At 37.2% G+C, this 19,748-nt stretch overlaps 1 protein-coding gene across 2 annotated transcripts in view; it reads right to left on the bottom strand.

Moving 5' to 3' along the window:
* LOC308689201 (copine-8) overlaps positions 1–19,748 on the bottom strand; it is a 148,520-nt gene that overhangs the window by 115,812 nt on the left and 12,960 nt on the right. The window lies entirely within an intron of this gene.

Genomic DNA, 19,748 nt, shown 5'->3' with positions numbered 1-19,748 from the left:
CTATGGCTGTCACGTGGTTCATGTAAGCCCCAATAGTTCTAAAACATACGCTGGCTGTCATGCTCTTCTATGGGACAGACAGCAGCGATTGCATTATTGAACGGTAAATATAAAATAAAACACACACCCAAGTACTTTTTTCAGCTGTTATTGCATTATTGCATTTTGTTAATGTCAGTTTTGCATTTGGAGATAAGTTTTAGGCTATATTTTTGGAGGGAAAAGCTCAGTGTTCATGTTCGCATGGGTAGTAGCACTGGCTTTAGCGGCTCTAACTTAACTTTTCCATATCATTCATCTGATGATGGACGTCTCATGATATTTATTTTAGCACAACTGGGCTGTATTAGGCTATTGATTCCCGTGATTTTGCTTATAAATTTTGATTCAGCCATTAGCCTACCTTCGTGATCACGCAAAGAGGTCTGCCGTGGCGGTCCGTTCAGAGTTCGCTTAAATATTTTTTATTAAACAATGACAGACAACAAAAATGTGTGCTTGTGTGGGTGTGTGTGAACAAGAAAAACAAAAACCAGGGGCAGGTGATCCACAGGACTGGTGATCCCATAACAATCCTAGAGGTCCAGCATTGTTCTCACAAGCCGCTTCACTCAAGACAATAAAACATAATGAAAAGTTAGTATATCCCAAAAAATTTAATTAAATAAAAGTTGCTATAAAGGTGGTAGTGATTCATTACCGAACTCTTACTGTCACAGCTGACGAAGTCGCACTAGCTAGCAGGCAGTGCTTGAAAATTGGTTGAAACAACCAACATAAAATATAAATAATTACGCTGTGCATGTACAAATGAAGACCAGTATAAGCATCGCAAAGGGCCTCTGATACAACATAGACAGTTGACAAATCAAAAGAGGTCGATATTTCACCAACTTAACTCTAGAACAACTCGACGCGCAGCAATGTAAGTGAATGGTGTCCAACGCTAAAATTACAGTGTTTAGAACTATTCCGATCTTCAAATCCCGGAAGTAGGCGGTTAAAAGCGCCGCCATTATTTACAACGGAGGTCTATGGGAGTGTCGCAACTCTTTCTCTCTATGGCTCTGGCTCCAACCAGCTCCAACACACCTGTTTGAAAGTTTCTAGTATGCCTAGTGAGACCTTGATTAGCTGGTTCAGGTGTGTTTAATTGGGGTTGGAGCTAAACTCTGCAGGACAGCGGCCCTCCATGACCGAGATTGTGAACCCTGGCCTAGGGTATATAGTAAAACATTGCAAAAGGTAATTTACATATAGAAGTCTTAAAGGTACAGTATCATGTTTAGAGAGGCTAGGAAAATGGCAAAAAAATCTTGACTAGCATTATAAGTGGAGAGATATATTATATATATAAAAGGTGCAGAATATGGATATTTTAAGGTAGACCATGTTCAAGGTAAACTTGGCAGGTGCAGCAGGGAAGAGTTGAAGTTCTGCATCTGGGCTTTAGTAACTGTGCATTAGCGCAGGTTTTGAGGTAAATGATTGTGTCAGTGGTGGGTTCTGAAAGTCTGCCCTGTCCTCTCTGATAAAATCTTGAGTTGTTCTGTTCCAAGTGGATAAAGGGATTGTGCTGAGGGACTGGAAATAAAGTCTCTCCGATCCAGAGCTTACACACAGCCGTTCCATTATGAGGACATGCTTAGTATATCCCTTGACAACCCGGACAAATCCCTGGGATTGTCAGGAGACTTCCATTTAGTGTTTTATGTACTTCCCTTTTCACCGATTCTCTATTCTCAAGGAAAATTACAGATTATTTTCATACATATAGATATCATCGGTGATGTTTATGGACACACAGAAAATATATTGACAGTAAATATACTTTTAACGGAATTTTATCAGCCAAGCATGCTAATAGACCCACATGCGATAGTGTGATATAATCGCTAACCAATCCTGTTTATGTAATTATCTTTGTCAATGCAGGTAAAAAGTAAACCTGTTTACTTTAAAATGAAAGGGACGTCACATCAAGACTTCTTTGAAAAATACTTCCTCTCTTATTTGGGTATAATAACAGGGGAAATTACCTAAGTCTCATCTATCTCCTGGTCATTTTGGATTTAACTATCTATCTATCTATTCATCTCCTGGTCTATTTATGTTTTACTTTTGGAACTGTGAGGCTGGTTATTTTATTTGTTCATTTTTAATGGGTTGTATGGGTGACATATTTTCAGGTCAATTGTGTATGTTTTATTGGCATTAAAATAAAATAAAATAAAATAAAATAAAATAACTGAAGTATGAATTTGTAAGTGTAACACTTTTTCCTGCTCATTTTTACAAGTCAGATAAGCAGTAAATATACATTAAATTGAAAAAAAAAAAAAAACAGAATGCTCCTTTTAATCTGTGATTCCGGGCAGCTGCACACATGGGGTTACATCACGATGGGTTTCCAATGCTTGCAGGGTCCAGCGCGCTCGATAAGGGCTTCCACCTGACATGCTAATAAAATTGACACATGCTTCAAGGAGTTTTCAGTGGAAAGGATGATAAACGCATAAAAACAGCTCTTTCTCTCATCTGTAATTTCCAGTGGGTGGGTGAATGTTCCTGGCAAGCTGACGAAGGGGAAAGACCTCAAGGACAAGAAGGCGAGAGAGAGACAGACGGGCAAAGAGAATGAGAGGGGGAGACAAGAAGACATTGAAGGAGAGTAAACGGACATACACGGAGGAGGAATTTACTAATAATGTATCTGATAACAGCTCTGTTTATTTGTAAACACTGTCACTAAACGCAATTTGCACTGCATAATTCCCAAACTTGCATTATAGCATAGCTTTCCACCATTTGATCATTTTTTAAAATGTGTTATGATTTATTGTGCACTGACACTTTTGGATGAGAGCAAAACTTGAACTTAGTTGAGATGGATGAAGATATTGATAACTACTGAATATGTTACTTGCCAATTAATTTTAATTAAATTTACTAGTGAACATTTTTCCAGTGTAGAATGATAACAATAATTAAAACGTTATACTTATAGTTAAAGTTATAGTTATCATCCTTGGTGTTGATGGACCTTAATATGTTTACAATTTTTGTAACAAGTTGCATAAATTAACATAAGTTAAAGTATTATTAAAGACCAAGAATTAACATAGAGTGTATTTATAATTGAACAGTAACATGGATAAATAAAGACTGTAAAGACTAGTAGTCCAGTGCTTGTTTATTAAATAATGGCAATTAATTCAACTTTATTTTACAGTTTTATCAATCAAATGCATGTGTGCGTGTGTGAATTTGGTAGAAAATTAGCATGAGAACATTTTCAGTGTTGGGGGTAACGCATTACAAGTAACGCAAGTTATGTAATCAGATTACTTTTTTCAAGTAACTAGTGAAGTTACCTTTTTAAAAAAGTAACACAAGTTACAATCCTTTTTTTGATTCTACGCTGTGTGAAGATGATGCTTATTGTAGTTAAAGGCCACCTATTATGCAAAATTCACTTTTACATGGTGTTTGAACATAAATGTGTGTTGGCAGTGTGTGAGCAAAACCACCCTAGAATGATAAAAATCCACCCAGTAGTTTTTTTACTATCTCAATAAATCATAAGCACTGTCTCAGAACGAGCTGTTCTAGATTTCCCTCATTGTGACGTAGAAATGAGCTAAGCCCCACCGACGCGGTTTGATTGACATCTGGTTTTGGCATAGACCCCGCCCTCGGTGATCTGTTCTGCACACCATCGCCATTGTTTCAACGACAGCCGGTAATGTCTCCTAAGAAGTGTAGGTGTTCTGTTGTGGGATGTAAGAATGGACATACTAGTCTTCACTGACATCAGAGCCACTGAAAACGCAGCGGATGGATTTTATTTATGAAGAAAAGGCACCACTTAAACTTCCTAAATACGAGAATCATTTTCTGACTGACTGTTTAGTGAACGAGGGTCAAAGTTAATCCTCAAGTGTGGATCGTTGCCTACTGTTCGCGATCCTACGTCACCTCCAAGAGAAGTAAGTGTATTTTATCATTTTTGAGCAAATAGTCATTTCAATCGATGTCATGTCAGCCAGTACATAAATGTATCAAATAACCTTTCCGAGACGTTTAGTCCATTCTCATTCGTGTTTATTCTGTGCCGGACTCTCTTCATCATCTGGGTCCAGCAGGGCGGGGATATGCAGCTCATTTACATTTAAGGTGGTATAGACCAAAAACAGCTCTTTTTAAAACAGGCCCCAAAAATGACATTTTCAAATGGTTATAATAAATTAACTGTGGGGAATTTTGTGCTGAAACTTCACAAATACATTCTGGGGACACCCAAGACCAATATTACATCTTGTAAAAAGGGGCATAATAGGTGCCCTTTAAAGACTAAATGTGAGCATGAATTTACTCATCGCACTTGCACAAAATCAGATTCAGTATTCCTCAAAATAAATAAAAACAGTGAAATGCGAACTAAAATATCACGCAAACCTGCAATTATTACAGATCTTAATACAAATATACTTAATGCATTTAATCTCACTTTATTAACCCATTTCTTTGCTGCTGGCCTGCAATGATCCAATTCAACCATACGAATAAGCAAAAATTACATTAGTTAAACCACATTTGTGTTTCTTATTGTTTATTTTGTAAGTCCCTGTGTCTACCAAATAATTATTTCACGCGGTTGGCGTATTTTTGTTTTCAATGGTTGCGTTTTTAAAACAGCAGGAGCGTAACGAGGCGCCAAGCGTCTTTTTCACGCTAAAGTGCTGAGCGCTTGGCGTTTTTTAACGGTCGCCGATTTGAAGAATGTTCAACTTTGGGTAAAACGCAGCGCTTATCACTGTCACTTTTTACACAGCCGTCCAATCACAGTGGAGGAGGGGTGGGACAAACTCCACACTGACCAACCGCCACATTCTGCTTGTACAACGTCAACAGATGACAACATCGAGTGTAATAACGGAAGTAAAAATAATTTAAATCAAGGGCCAGAGCAAAATCTTTTACAATGTATCGACATTTTTATATAGAAACAACACAGAAACAAAACTATCTGTGAAATGAGATAAACCACTTCCGTGTTTCAAAAATGCTTCCGCAGATATTCCGTATCATAGCAAGCAAAGCGTCTCAACCGAACCTAAATATTGCACAGTCTATTTCAGTTGCCTCAAAATAGCAATGCGCCAACAGTGCGCCTGAACACACCTCGTTTTCAGACCAGCACGCCCATGGGCGCAAATGCATTTGCTTTTTAAACAACATACAGCAGGACGTGAAAATGATAACTGCGTCGGGCTGAAACTAGCAAAAAACACTTGTGTCGCGCCTGGCGCTGCATTGCGCGGGTGTATGATAGGGCCCAATGTAATCAATTACAATAGTACTTTTCAAAGTAACTTTCGCAAACACTGGTTGTTAACGAATGAGACTTACTCATATGATAGCATTAGCTTCAAATTAAACCAGATAGCAGATGGTTTTGTGTTGAAATACTGCATACGAATCTGTTGCAACCATTTAGTGATATCGCCCCAGAGGTACGTGTCTTAACCAAATAAACTGCCAACAGACTGAGCGACACTGCAAAAGGTTTCTAACCCGGGTGGCATCAAAAGTGCAACGTGAACTCCAGTCAGAGTGTAAATAACAGGGCAAGAGGGAGTAGGAGGATAATAGAGCTCTCTGTGCAAGCATCATCTATTTGATCTGCTGACAGGATACAGACAGATGCAGCCCCTCGGAGCTAGAGTGAGGGGTGCCAGGGTGAGAGACATCAAAAGCTGGAAGTGAAAGCGCGGGTGAGATGTTACTTGTCACATGTTAGGAATCCCTATGCAAAAAAAAGCACAGAGGAAAAACGTGACATTCCCGGCAGTTCACACCCACCCACTCTCTCTTTCTCCCAGAAAACATCCAGACTGTCTCCCTTAATAACTGCCAAGTCTTCAGACTGTGCAGTCCGTATGTCTTCAGCAAGATCAGAGGGTTCAAGCCAACACTGTACATCATAAAGGCCAGAAATAAACACATCATTCTTTCTTCGCCTTCATTTTTTCTTGTGTCAGACCTCTGACCAACAGGCTATAGACTCATATATCAGCCTCTGTATCTGCAAATACAAAAATTTGGATTTTCTGTTAAATATGTCATATTTTAATATGCTTTTTTATGCAAAGAATTGGTTTTATATACACTAGGCTATATCCTGGATATTGGTATATCCGCATTGTCCATTTTAAAACAACAAAAATATCCCAGCAAGCAATTTTGCGTTTAAAAGACGTCTAATAGCCGTCCAAACACAGCCCTGAAATCTAGGCTAAACCAAGGCAAAATTTGGGCTGTCAGTGAAAATTTAATAGACGTCTAAACCATATCCCAAGAATAGACTAGACATCAACTTGATAATAAAGAAATGAAATGAGTGAAGAAATTAAACCAAACACCTTGAAATCACTGTTTACTTTGCTTACAAGATGGAAGCAAGTTATTTTGGCAAAAACGGCATAAACAAATTCAAGGTTTTTTTGGCTAGAAGTGGTTTACTCACAGCCTGACTATATCGGGTCGCACACTTCAAAAACGCAAACCTGTGAAAACGCTGACGGCGTCCACATGCGTATTACGTTTAGACACAAATGGTTCATGATTGCCATAAAAGCGGTAAATTCCTTAGTGAACATCTTAGTTTCAGTTTACAATGATGCCTTAAGCTGTCTTAAACAACATTATTTCCATTTCCCATCTGGTTTAGCAATTACAGTAAGGTTAAGGTGTGGAACATGACTACTAAGAGTTTCTTTGAAAGGAATATTGTTTCAAGAAAAACAAAAAATGCTGATCCAAGAAAATTTTTTTCGTTTTCGGTTTTGTTTCAGTCAGACGTGACGATTCTTTCCTTGGGCTTATGTTGATGTAAATATAATTTGTCGGATTTAGTGTTGGTCATCTGGGACGGCCATCATGCTTTAATCACACTCGCTGAGAGCGGCGAGGGAATGGATTCGTCAGAGGCGCAGCTGTATGAATACCAAGAGAGAAGCAGGGGCTTTTAATTAAAGAACAGTCACACTACAGTGGACCTGCTACGCTTTCCTGCCGTGTCATTTTACAGGAGGGAAGAGAGGGGTGCGACAGGGGAACTAAGGAAGCCTGATAAAGGATTATATGATTAGGTAGAGCAGGTAGAGCAATAAAACAAGAACAGAGAGGGGCAAGGGAAGTGGGATGTGTAAATATGACACCAATTTTCAAATAAATAGCTTTTCTAAAGATATGAACAGAAAATAACAGCTCAGAGAGGAAGGTTTAGGCCTTGGGGGCGGAGGGCTATAAAGTGGAAATATAGTTGTGTCTAACTGCAAATAGCAGCTAAAACGACTGGAAACTTGGTGAAAAGAACAACGCTGGGCACCGATTTCTTGATTGCTTTTTACGAGACAGAATTCTTTGATTAACCAGCTCTACCTGGAAGCAATCATCCTGTAATTATTTGTAATTAATTATACAAACTTAATAACAAAATAAAATTGCTAATCATCAACCTACACAGGATGTTAAAAAAACACCCCCAAATTAATTAAATAAATACACAGATATGATAACGAATAAAGAAAAAAAAAACATCCAGAAATCAAGGTAAATACTGAGAATTTAAATATTTTATACCATTTCAGCTGAAATAAGCATCACATCTTCATTTAAATCAAAATAATTGGATTAAAATGGTTATGATTAGGTCTGGAGTTGGTGTTTGAACAATATTCAAGCAATCTTTTTGGTTAGGGTCCTATGATATTTGACAGGAATGTGGTCCCATGACCAACCAAGGACAAAAAAAAGACAAGTCAAAAGTGAAATGGTCAAACTTGCTGTCTAGTGCATGTTTAAATAGAAAAACAATGGAAAAGTAGCGCAGTAAGCATTCTTTTTGATAGGGCCCCTAATACCATTGTTTTCACTGAGAAGACAATCCAGCATTCCAACACGGCCTGAAACTTGCACCAGGTTCATCACATATCCATCATATATTCTGAGTGCAGATGAGCATTTTAAGCTCAGGCAAGTTTTGTATGTTCTCATGAGTATTTTTGCAGCTTCAATACATGCCTTTCTAGCACTATAGCTGAACTGTGATCGTTCCATCACAGTACCATTATCCCTGACCTCATATGGTGCACAACTCCTAGTTATAGAAAACTATTGTGTTCAAGGTTGGAAGATAAAGCAACTTACAACTCACAATTGTAGTTTCGTTCACTTTGTTGGTCTGCTACAAAAAAACAACAACAACATTTAGTCCTGGTCCGCTTAGTGTTCACAGTGGCATTTTACTGAACCTAAAGACACAGGGATATGTCCACAACATGATTGGTCGGCTTTTATTACATATATTTTGTGATGGAACTTAACGAAGATCCAAAACAATTCCGTGTGCTTGGCTAAATGCGCTTGTTGTATGTGCGTAGCCTACGTATGATGGTATGTTTGACCAGCTGAGAACTCATGAAGAGCTTATAAAATGTGTAAAGGAGTCAAAACAGCGGCAGGAATCCCTAAGTCACACACACAAAGACGCGGTTCTGATGCCTGTGTACCGAACTGTGATGGGCAACATCGTGAATGATGAGAAAAAACAGGTATGTTTGAGCATTTTGCGAAACCACACCAGTTAAGGTCCTTGTACACTGAATTCGAAATTTTCGTATGCGTTTTTACGTATTCGTCATCCTAAAAACTTGTGTCACGCACAGAAACCTTGCACACTGAGTCCGGATGAATATTAATTAATCCGTTGCGGAAAAATTAGCAAAACAATACAAAATGGAGTCTTCAAGCAGTGAGGATGATTTTGTTGTCCTCTCTCTTATTAAAAAGAGAAAAAGAAAAAGGAAATATTGGGTCCATCGTCCAATCCCGTTCCACCTCCTTATCAAGGAGCTGCGGGATTTTCCTGAGCAATTCAAAGTTTACTTCAGGATGCTAGTGGCTCAGTTTGATGTTTTGCTAGCGATACTGGAGCCAGTTTGCTAGTGTTCGCTTGTACGGTGGCTCTGAATTGTCAAAACAGCTCTCAAAATGCTTGCTATGGATGCGAAAAATGCAGAAAATCGAACCCGACGCAATTTTTTATGACAGACGAAAGTTTCGGAGGCAGTGTGTAAACGTGATTGACATAAAGTGAGGTCGTATTTATTTTTTACCGTGCGATAATTCCGGACTCAATGTGCAAGGACCTTAAGTTTGGAAGCGAACCGAGACATCTTTTCAGCAATCTCAGTCCACTTATTTGGTGCGGAGTGCGCACCATGGTTTGGATGGCAGCATTCACACTTATGAACCGCATCAACAGAGCAATCGCACCAGGGTTCGTTTTACTTGAACCAAACATTCCAAGTGTGAACACACCCTTACGTTCAGTTTGAGCACTTCAGGAATAGCCATCAAAGATTACAGTAGAGTTAGTACATTTATTTTATTTAATGTCTGTGGTACAGCCGGTAATTTACTGTAACTTTACAGGAAATCATGCATTGCATGTAAATGTATTAGTATTTTCATGTTACTCTATTTCATATCTCTACGACAGGAGGAGAAGGAACTGAGAAGGAACTCCATATTTTCTTAAAAACACCCATACCAAGAGTAGAGTGATCCTAGTATCGTACTTTGATAAATATAAATATGTTTTGCCAATTTGCTATTATTATGGAGAATACTGGTCCTATACCAACAATTATGAGCAGCTTTTTCCTCTAGAAGCAAACAGAAGCAGCAGCTGTCAGTGGTTTGAGTGAGACAATTCCTTGGCTAGTGTTATGGCCAGAAGAATGGCCTTGCCTAGCTTACACACAAGCTCTGCTATTACTTTTTACTAACAAAATTCGAAAAATGCCTGAGGCAACCGTTTGTTAATCAACATGTTTGTAATTTTGAAGGCTACATCTAAGCTTCATTAGACAGCTGTCTATCTAAAGACATTAAAAGGCACAAAACCGGCTTCAATTTCACAGAATGTATTTCAGCCTACATGCCATTAATGATGATAAGTTCTGCTAACTGGAGGAGGGAACATGTGTCTAATTGCCAACACAGAGTTTGACATACCAATTATGAATATCTATCATTAATAAAATCAATGTTAATTAAAATAGTTAGACAGTTACAAAAAAAGCAGGTGCCAAAAAATATTATGCATTTTACCTGAACATTCTCCTCATTACAACCACTGTTAAGGATTTGTATATCACGTACATATAGTGCTAAGAAATAACCAAAGATTTCCTTGATTATTGTAGTTTTTTTTTTGGTCTTCTGCTATTCTGTAGTTCTGTAAAACTTCAAAAATGTACAAATATCTATCCAAAATATAGATCTACACTAAACATTTTTTTGTTGTACAACGCAATTACAATGGTAAGAACATTGCAAAATCAAGACTTCAGTGAGAATCAAGAAAAGGGCTGAAAATCAGGGGGAAAGTGTAGATTTCAGGCAACTAATGAATAGCACAAAAAGTAATCTAATTAATGGCCTCATTTAAATGCTGTTCAGAAAAAAAAGTAGGGATGATAAAGCGAGAGAGACAGATACGGAGCATATCAGGTCTTCAGCGCAGTCACAAATCGCACTGGGACCCCAGTGATGCTGGAGGCAGTTACCCTGACAACTAACTGCTGCCTTGACTGACACCTGCTCGATCTCTCTGAGTGACATGTATAGAGATCTCAAACAGGAATATACAGAGATCTCACCTCTCTTTTCCATTTCTCTATGTTCCGATTAGATATCTTACATCATTTTAACAAGAGCAGCGAACCTGCGCTTTTGATTGGCCCGATGACAGCGTTGCCTTGGTGACATGCTGGGCTCTGACGGCCCCTGGGGACCTCACCTAGCTGACGTCAGGTCAAGGCTGAGAAATAAATTGGATCTGTGTGAGAAGAGAGTAGCTAGACGACTCCTACAGAACAGTTAGTCATACAGCGACTAATTACACGAAAAAGCCTTAACCAATTTATCATCGGTTTTTCTGTTCTACAGGTGTCAGCTGCTGCAGCCAAAAGATGGAGAAGAGAGGAGAGGATATGCAGAGGAGAGGAGAGATGTAGAGAAGAGGACAAGAGATATAGAGGACGGAAGAGGAGAGGAAATGGATGATTGATGATCACCAGACCAATATTAGTAATTATGGTCAGAGAAAGCTCATGACAAGGTATCGCATTAGTGACCACAATGTGTGTGTGGAGACGGGCCGACACAAGCTGGAGAGCCAGAGAGCTCAGACTGTGTTCACACTGCTCTGATGGAGTCGTAGAGGACGAGCTGCACTTCCTCACCGAGTGCAGCGAGTATAAAAAACATCAGAGACACTTATTTCACACAGATAGCACAGATTTTACCTCAATTCCAACAAGCGAGCCTCATAAACAAACTGTCTTATATTTTGGGAGAGAAAGAAGAATGTATTCACCTGGCAGCGCAGCATGTGTCTTCTTCCCATCATATGAGGGACAAGGGTTGAACCCTCTTTTCCCTTTAAACTACTCTCTGTACTTTTTTTATTGTGATATATTTATGTATAATATGGAAATGAGGAGAGGAGAGGAGAGGAGAGGAGAGGAGAGGAGAGGAGAGGAGAGGAGAGGAGAGGAGAGGAGAGGAGAGGAGAGGAGAGGAGAGGAAAAAATATGTAGGAGAGGAGAGGAGAAATGAGGGTGACAGAAAAGGGGAGAGGAGAGAATGAATGAGAGAAAAGTAGAAAACAGGATGAGAGGAGACAATGAGAATTGGGGAGTAAGGTAGAGAATACCTTAGGAATGAAAAAGACCAGACGAATAGACAAAAAGGCGATGAGCGATGAAAATGAGAGGCCTGGGAAAGGTGAAAAAAAAGAAGAAGAAAGAAGGTGAGGAAATGACAGGAAGAGAAGAGGATCTGACACAGTGAGGGAGGTGTAAAGGTAATTTGTCTCAGGACGGCTCACAGGGAGGATGGAAAGAGAGTCACAAAGACGTGACCCAGGGTCTGAGACACAGCAAAACAAATAAGGCAGTGAACATCTCTTTCTGCTCCTCGTCTCTACGTCTCTCTCTCCCTCTATCCGCTGGGTTGTCCTCAGACCTCTGTGAAATCCCAGGCCATTCTTTTTGGCTTTGGCTTTTCCTGTAGTGACCTGGATAACGGCTCCTCGGAGAATACGGCATCTCACTGAACTAGATTCAAAGCGCTCAGAGAGAGAGAGAGAGAGAGAGAGGTGCCTTCACACTCACAACACAAGCACTTCACTCCAGCAGCTCGGCACCTGACTCGAGTGCCTCCAATGGGAAAGACTCCTCAAATATTGATGTAAGACTTCGAAAAATGTCACAAACGCGGAAAGCTTCCTGGGATGAGTTGCAGAATATGCAAATCCAAACACAACATTTGAACTGTTTAGTTCGCATTATACTTTGAGAAGAAATTCAGAGCTCGGTGGCCTGGTAAACATGACAAGCGCTCAGATATTTCATGATTAGTGTGGTACAGGTGGTACACACACACACACACACACACACACACACACACACACACACACACACACACGGGTGACCATCTGCAGTGTTATTGCTTGAATATTCTCAGTGCCTTTTTCAAGAAACCTGCCCTAATTTCATCTGACAGGGGCTGTGAGAGCCTGGAACCTGTTTGCATTCGTGCTCTCTTTTGTGGACTACACCAAGAGACCAACACAATACACACACACACACACACACACAGTGTAAAAAAAAATATACACAAGAATTCAGTAACTGCACAAAATCTCTAATTTGTTACAATAATGTGCTGCATTTCAAATATCACTAGGAAATCAATTACGACACAAAATGTTTAATGAAATATTTATAATAATAAGATGCATTGAGGGGATACTAGTGTAAATAATTCGGCTATGATTGATAATAGTTATGTTTTGATTAATGTTTCCCTTGGCTGAGAACCTACAGGGTCAACGGCTCTATAAACTTACAGCAACATCGAGACAAAACGAGGCTCTTTAAAAATTATTATTTTCCAAAGCAACAAAAAGACCTCAAATGTTATGTATTTGATTTAAAAATAGAATTAGGCAAAGGCACACCCAGAAGATAATGATTTCCTATTCTGTCTCAGTCTTAAATAAAGTGCTTAGTAAAATGAACAGCACCCTAATATCTATTTAAAAATGTTTCATGTGAATGAATGATAAATGATGAACGCGCATAGCCTGCTAGATGTAACAAATAAACAAAAAATTAAATGAGGAAATATTATAAACAGATAATTAGAACATATAAATATAATAAATACAGATTAACATAAATTGCGGTTTAAAACAAATCAGTTAGTTCAATCTATTTCTTTTGAGAGCAGATTAATTTTCAAATTAACTGATTTGCTTTAATTAAGCTACAGAAGACATTTGGTTGCTGTTTTACATGACTCTTAGTAATGTACTTATAATGAGTCCCAGTTCTGGCTTCTGATTGGTCATGCTAAAAACCATGCATACAATCATACCGTCAGTGTATGTACTGCATTTGATATATAACTCATGAATGATCTTATGAACTTAGGAATAAATTATGATGAATATGCCTCAGCCATATTTTGGGTCAACCTATGGTGTGAGTTTAGGGGCGGGGCTAATGATTTTTCTGACCAATGGAATATAGTGAATGGGGACATAAAGAACAGAAGGAGTGTTTGTGAAAGCTGTTTGGAAGAAATCATTATGTTTGCAATTCTGATTGGTGCTGCTAGGTGCCTAAATTTTTTTTTTTTTTTTTTTTTTTTTTTTTTTTTTTTAATGGATGTCAATGGAGGAGAGGCTTCATACGCTGAATAAACCACTTTTGTGAGGAAATAGCTTATCATTTAACAAATCGACAGCCCATCGACTAATCTTCAACATGTTTGCTCTTAAACATTCGTTTTGGATTGATCTATTTTTAAAGTTTGCACTGAAAAAAAGTGTGGTTTTATAAGAGAAGTCACAGAAAATTGCGCGACAAGTATGATTCAGTTTACTATGGAAGCTTGTTTCCGCCACAGAATAAAAAATAAAAAAGGTAATTGCAACTTTTTATCTCACAGTTCTGTTTTTGTTTCTCACGATTACGAGTTCACGTCTCACAATTCTGACTTTTTATTCAGAATTATTCAGAATTGCGTGATATAAAGTCGCAATTGTGTGTTATAGTCAGAATTGCCTGATATAAAGTCGCAATTGCGAGAAATAAACTCGCAATTTGACTTTTTTTCTCAGAATTGTGTGTTTAAATCTCACAATTCTGAATTTATAACACGCAATTGGGAGATATAAAGTCAGAATTGCATGAAATAAAGTCGCAATTGCGTGTTATAAAAGTCAGAATTGAACTCGCAATTCTGAGGAAAAAAGTCAGTCTTTTTTTCCTTAGAATTGGACTTTATAACTTGCAATTGCAAGTTTCTATCTCATAATTCTGAGAAAAGATGTCAGAATTGCGAGATATAAACTCACAATTGCGAGAAAAAAAGTCAGAATTGCGATTTTATATCATATATTATAACTCGCAATTCTGACTTTATAACTCACAATTCTGACTTAATAACACTTAATTGCGACTTTATATCACGCAATTCTGACATCTTTTCTCAGAATTATGAGATATAAACTTGCAACTGCAAATTATAAAGTCCAATTGTGAGATAAAAAGTCGCAATTATCTTTAAAAATGTTTTATTCTGTGGCGGAAACAAGCTTCCATAGTTTACGGCATGCAGTTTGTCGTACAACTCTGAACGAAATTCAATGGCGTCAAGGCTGTAATGTGATTGGTTATAAAAGCACATGTGATCCAATTTAGCCGTTACGTTTTCTCCAATGGTAGAGCCACAAACCCTCATATCTTCCAAAAATAAGACCATCTCTGTTTCTAGTAACCCAGATTTTGATTAGCTGGTTCAGGTGTGTTTAATAAGGGTTGGAGTTAAACTCTGCAGGACAGTGGCTCTCCATTCCACTCGAATGTTCAAGAATGTCTCATTGCATTCCTGTAACGTGAGATATCTATTTTGTGTAATAAGCAAAGCTACAGAACAACAGTGCCTCTGCTAAATGGAATGCTTGAAGTAATGACACACTGTTTGTTCCAACGCACATTAGCAAATGCACTGTTCAATATTCATGAGTAGAGATGGTGTCTTAAATGGATTTGTAGTGTGTACTCCACTCGCTTCTAATCACTGGCAGTGATTCAGAGAAAAACAACAGATCATTTTATCTCGGGTTTTTTTGTTTGTTGCAGAGTGCTTATTCAGTATCGATTTAGCTTATTTAACCTTCAATACAACACAATATGTTTTATAGAAAAGGAAGAACATGTTATGAAAGTCATGAGGGTTATTCATGAAGAATATAAAGAAAATATTTACTATATAAATATTGAAAAAAATACCAGAATTCCAGGATTTTGCTCTGATTAAGTGCAAATATTTACTGTACACTTTAATATTTGTAAATTGATTATAAACTAAATGGCTGGGAAACGAATTTAGCCGTTACTCAGAGAGAGATTCACTATTTAAGCAATGCAGCCTTTCCATACTTTGTATCCAAAATGTATACTATAACTTGATAAACATTACATATAAATAGTTTAGTGTTGGTTGTCTGTAGTAGATAGTCTCAAGCATACATTGGTAGTGTAAATGTATTCCATATGCACAGAAACATCAATCTAAAATGAAAGATTGGACTAAAAAATGAAGAACGAAAGGTTAGCTGCTGAATTAGTTCTTGCTTATGAACACATACAAATCTAAACTGAATTAAAAACATCACATGAACAGACATCAGGCTGTACTTTACCAGACACACAGATAGATGGAAGGAAAAACAGGTTCACGCCCCTCCACTTTGCCAAGCTTTCCAACACGCCAATCACAGGAAGTTTTTGGCAGCGTGGGAGAGAAGCCCAAGGAAAGGGGCTGAAAACAAGTGGGAGATTCCCGTATTCTGGACCGCCATGAGCATGTTCATGCAAATACTGAGGACTGCAGATATGTGACCAGAGTAAGGATGACTTCATCAGACCCTGGTTCTCCCTCGCCAATTCTCCGCTTATCTTTACTCTGATGGCATATGGAAAGGCTGCTGGGAGAATTAGCACCAGTTACTGTTACTAAGAGACAGATTTTTACGAATATGTATTTGATATTACTTTTGTGTTATTGCTTCGGTCAAATTCCTGGTTAAAAAGCAGCATCACATATCCTCATCGGTTGACATTAAACAGAGAAGGCAATCCTAAAATGCATTGCAAAAATGGGGGACACGTTAAGAAAAATGCTTATTATACATTTTTTATATTCTATAAAAAGTTATTATGCTGCATTATGCTTTTTTTAGTAATGCAATGTCACACATTGTAAATTTCATGGGGTGTGATAAACACCTGTGGACATGTTTTTATGTGATTTTTTTTTATTATTTTTTTTTTTTATGAAACCTCTTCACAACTTTATTTCTAAAATGTTATGCAAAATTTGACTAGAGTTTTGGTTTGCGAAATTTAAGAATTGTGGACTTTTGTTCTTTAGGATACCAGGACATTATTCGACTTTATATCCCCCCGTCTACATAAAAATGTAATAAAATATTTATAATTTTTAATGAGAAACTAAACACTTTTATCATAGAAGAGGTGTATATTAATTAGGGATGCACCAACATGAACATTTTGGCCGATACCGATAACCGATAATTCTTTATATTGAAAACCGATAACCGATATATTGGCCGATAAATCTAAATCCAAATTTTTATATAATTTTTGAGAGCCTGATTACAAAAACAAAAGTCTCACCATTAAATCCATGTCCCAAACACACAATTATAATGATGTCCTCATTATAACTTACATAACAGCCTACATAACAGACTTTATATCATATGAATCATAATATCATATGATATCATATCATATTCAATCATATTTCAAGCAATTCAAAACCATCATGGAAAAAAGTGCACATCTGAAGTGTCTCAGCTGAAGGAAATAATTCATTATTTATCGGTTTTAATATATCGGCCAAATTTTCTTATTGGGCCGATAACAATGACATTAAAACTGAACATATATCCGTCGATACCGATATGGTGGGCAATATATCGAGCATCCCTAACATTAATAAATTAATAAATCTCAGTGACTCAATATTAGATGGAAATACTATAGTGCCCCTGTATACCATGATACTCAATGATTAGTAAATGAATATAAGTTATCAAGTCCAAAAACCATTGTAATGCTTTTTTTCAATGTGCTTAAAGTGACATCACCATGGCGCATCACCTCCATCACCAAAGAGACTGATTTGATGAAGAAAATCATGTAATAATTCTTGCATGTGGCAGAAAAATGCCTTGTCACGTGGCGCATTCTATTTATAGTGACATTTTAATTTCGCCTACTTGCAAATGTCAGAATCTCACACTGAACGGCAACTTCACAATAATTTGTGAGAGATCTTGACACTGAGAAAGAATACCGGAGATGAAATCAATCCTGTAGTTGCTCTTTGCGAACAGAGAGCTGGGTTGGCGAGAGCTCTTTGTAGTAAGTGCAGCTGACGCGGGCAGTTGAAGAGACTGTAATTAGCTTTATGACAGCGTTCAGGGACTCTAGAAGCATTCGCTGTTGTGTTCCTTTGCTAGCCTGCTAAAGGAAGCCTTTCCATTTGATGCCCCTTAAACGCAGATTTAAAACACAGCTCCCTCAATATTCTTTAGAAAAGGTCAACTACTTTTGCTGTTACGGGTTTATGCCAGCACAACATCTGTGCTTCCCCTGAGGGCAACTCATTCACCTTCAAGGTTAAAGTGAGTGTTATTGAAAACCAATTAGAGGTTTTAAGTGCGATGCTCTGCTTTCAATAGAGGGCTTGACATCCTAATATACTACACAATGGGTAGGATTGTGTGGTATACAGGCAGAAAAAAAGGTACCAATGTACTACAATATTAAAAGGGTGTGAGACCATAATTTTTTATCATTTTGATTCCAGACAATAATGTGCTTCTATTCAGCACAGTTCTGCAGTAATGGACAGAAACAAAATTAATGTTTAGGGGTACAAAAATGACCAAAAAATGATTTGAGGCATTAATTGATGAATATTTAGTAAGTGATTGTTATTACTATATAATTACTATATAATACCCAGTGTATTACATGTGAAATAAATTGTAATGCTCAATATGGAAAATTTAGTCCAACTTAGAGTTCTCAAGAGCGAGAGATAATATGATTTGTTTACTATGCAACATGCTTATTCGTTAGCTAAACCACCCTAAAAAATGCTTTAATTTGTGTGTGATTTGAGTTTAAGAAGCATTATTGCTCTTAATTGCTACTCCATTTGCCATATTTAGCATTACAATGTATTTCCATGTAATAAACTGGGTATTATATAGTAATTACATAGTAATAATCACTTGCAAAAAAAACCTAATTTACACTATTGTTTTCGCTTTTTTTAACCTAAAAATAGGATACTCACATATTATTTTAAAGCATGCAGTATTTACGAAAAAAAAAATGGTGTAAAAACACATTTCACTTAGAAATTGCTAGTAAATGTCACAAATAATAATGGCAAGTAACACATTGAATTAACCATGACATTTTGAAGTAAAAATACTTTAGTAGTATTTTATTGTATTAATGTTTTGAAAAATATATTTTTTACAGTGAAAAAAAAAACTTTTTTTTCTCATCATTTGCTGGGACTGTCAAAATACTTCTTTTTTTTCTTCTTCTTTTATTTTACATTTGAGCAAAGAACGTTAAATGCTGTTAGGGTTTTCCCTGATATTATTTTTTAAATTATAATATATGTTTTGTTTATATTAGGCAATTGGAAATGAAGATACATTTGGAAAATATGCAGAGACATGGAACTAATTTACGAATAAGTACAATACACCATTCTGGATTGCCTGTAAAATACAGATGTCCTATCTTTCATAAAATGCATGATTTCTGTGTGATATTTGAGTCATGTATGGCATGTGTGTGTCATAATTGTTTTTTTGATTTTTTCTTCTGAGGACATTGTTTGCTTGCTCATAACACTGCCATTGTATTTCTTCTAGTGACTGGAAACACCAGGAAGCTTCCAGAAGGTGTCGGACTTTCACATGAAGGGGCAGAAATGTGTGATCAAGCACAGCTACGGCATGTAGTTTTTCTTAGATGTTTTGACCGTCTAGTGTTTTTAATAGTTCATTCTCTGACATTGTTGCCAAAGCTCTCAGCATTATATCTTCTCTGGAATCTCAAGACAAGTAAAAGACGTATTATGAGAAAGCAAAGCGCTCTGTGGAAATATGTTGCTTTTAACGTTTAAGCTTATTTGTCTTCACCATAAAGGTTATATTTTTCTAAACGCTGTATGACATACATTCATAGAGTAACTTAGCGAAACTGTCTAAACAGCATACTTAGAATTCTTGAAAACACAATACTTAGAATTCTTGAGATTCCCTGTTCACATCAACAACGTTAGCTGTAATGATAACTATAACTATAACTAAGTTTTAATAATCATTCTAATTCTATGAGAATGGCTATAACGATAATGAAGAGAGAACACAGAGAAAAATTTTTTATAGCTGATGAAGGATAAAAAACATTGACAGATTCCACCCAAGTTTTTCAAGAGCTTGAGCATTTAAAGCATTCATTCTTCAGATGTAATAA

Source organism: Scardinius erythrophthalmus (assembly GCF_964197995.2).
Source record: "Scardinius erythrophthalmus genome assembly, chromosome: 4".
NCBI classification, from domain to species: domain Eukaryota; kingdom Metazoa; phylum Chordata; class Actinopteri; order Cypriniformes; family Leuciscidae; genus Scardinius; species Scardinius erythrophthalmus.
The sequence above is the reverse complement of the archived record's forward strand: the minus strand, read 5'-3'. Positions and strand labels throughout refer to the sequence as shown.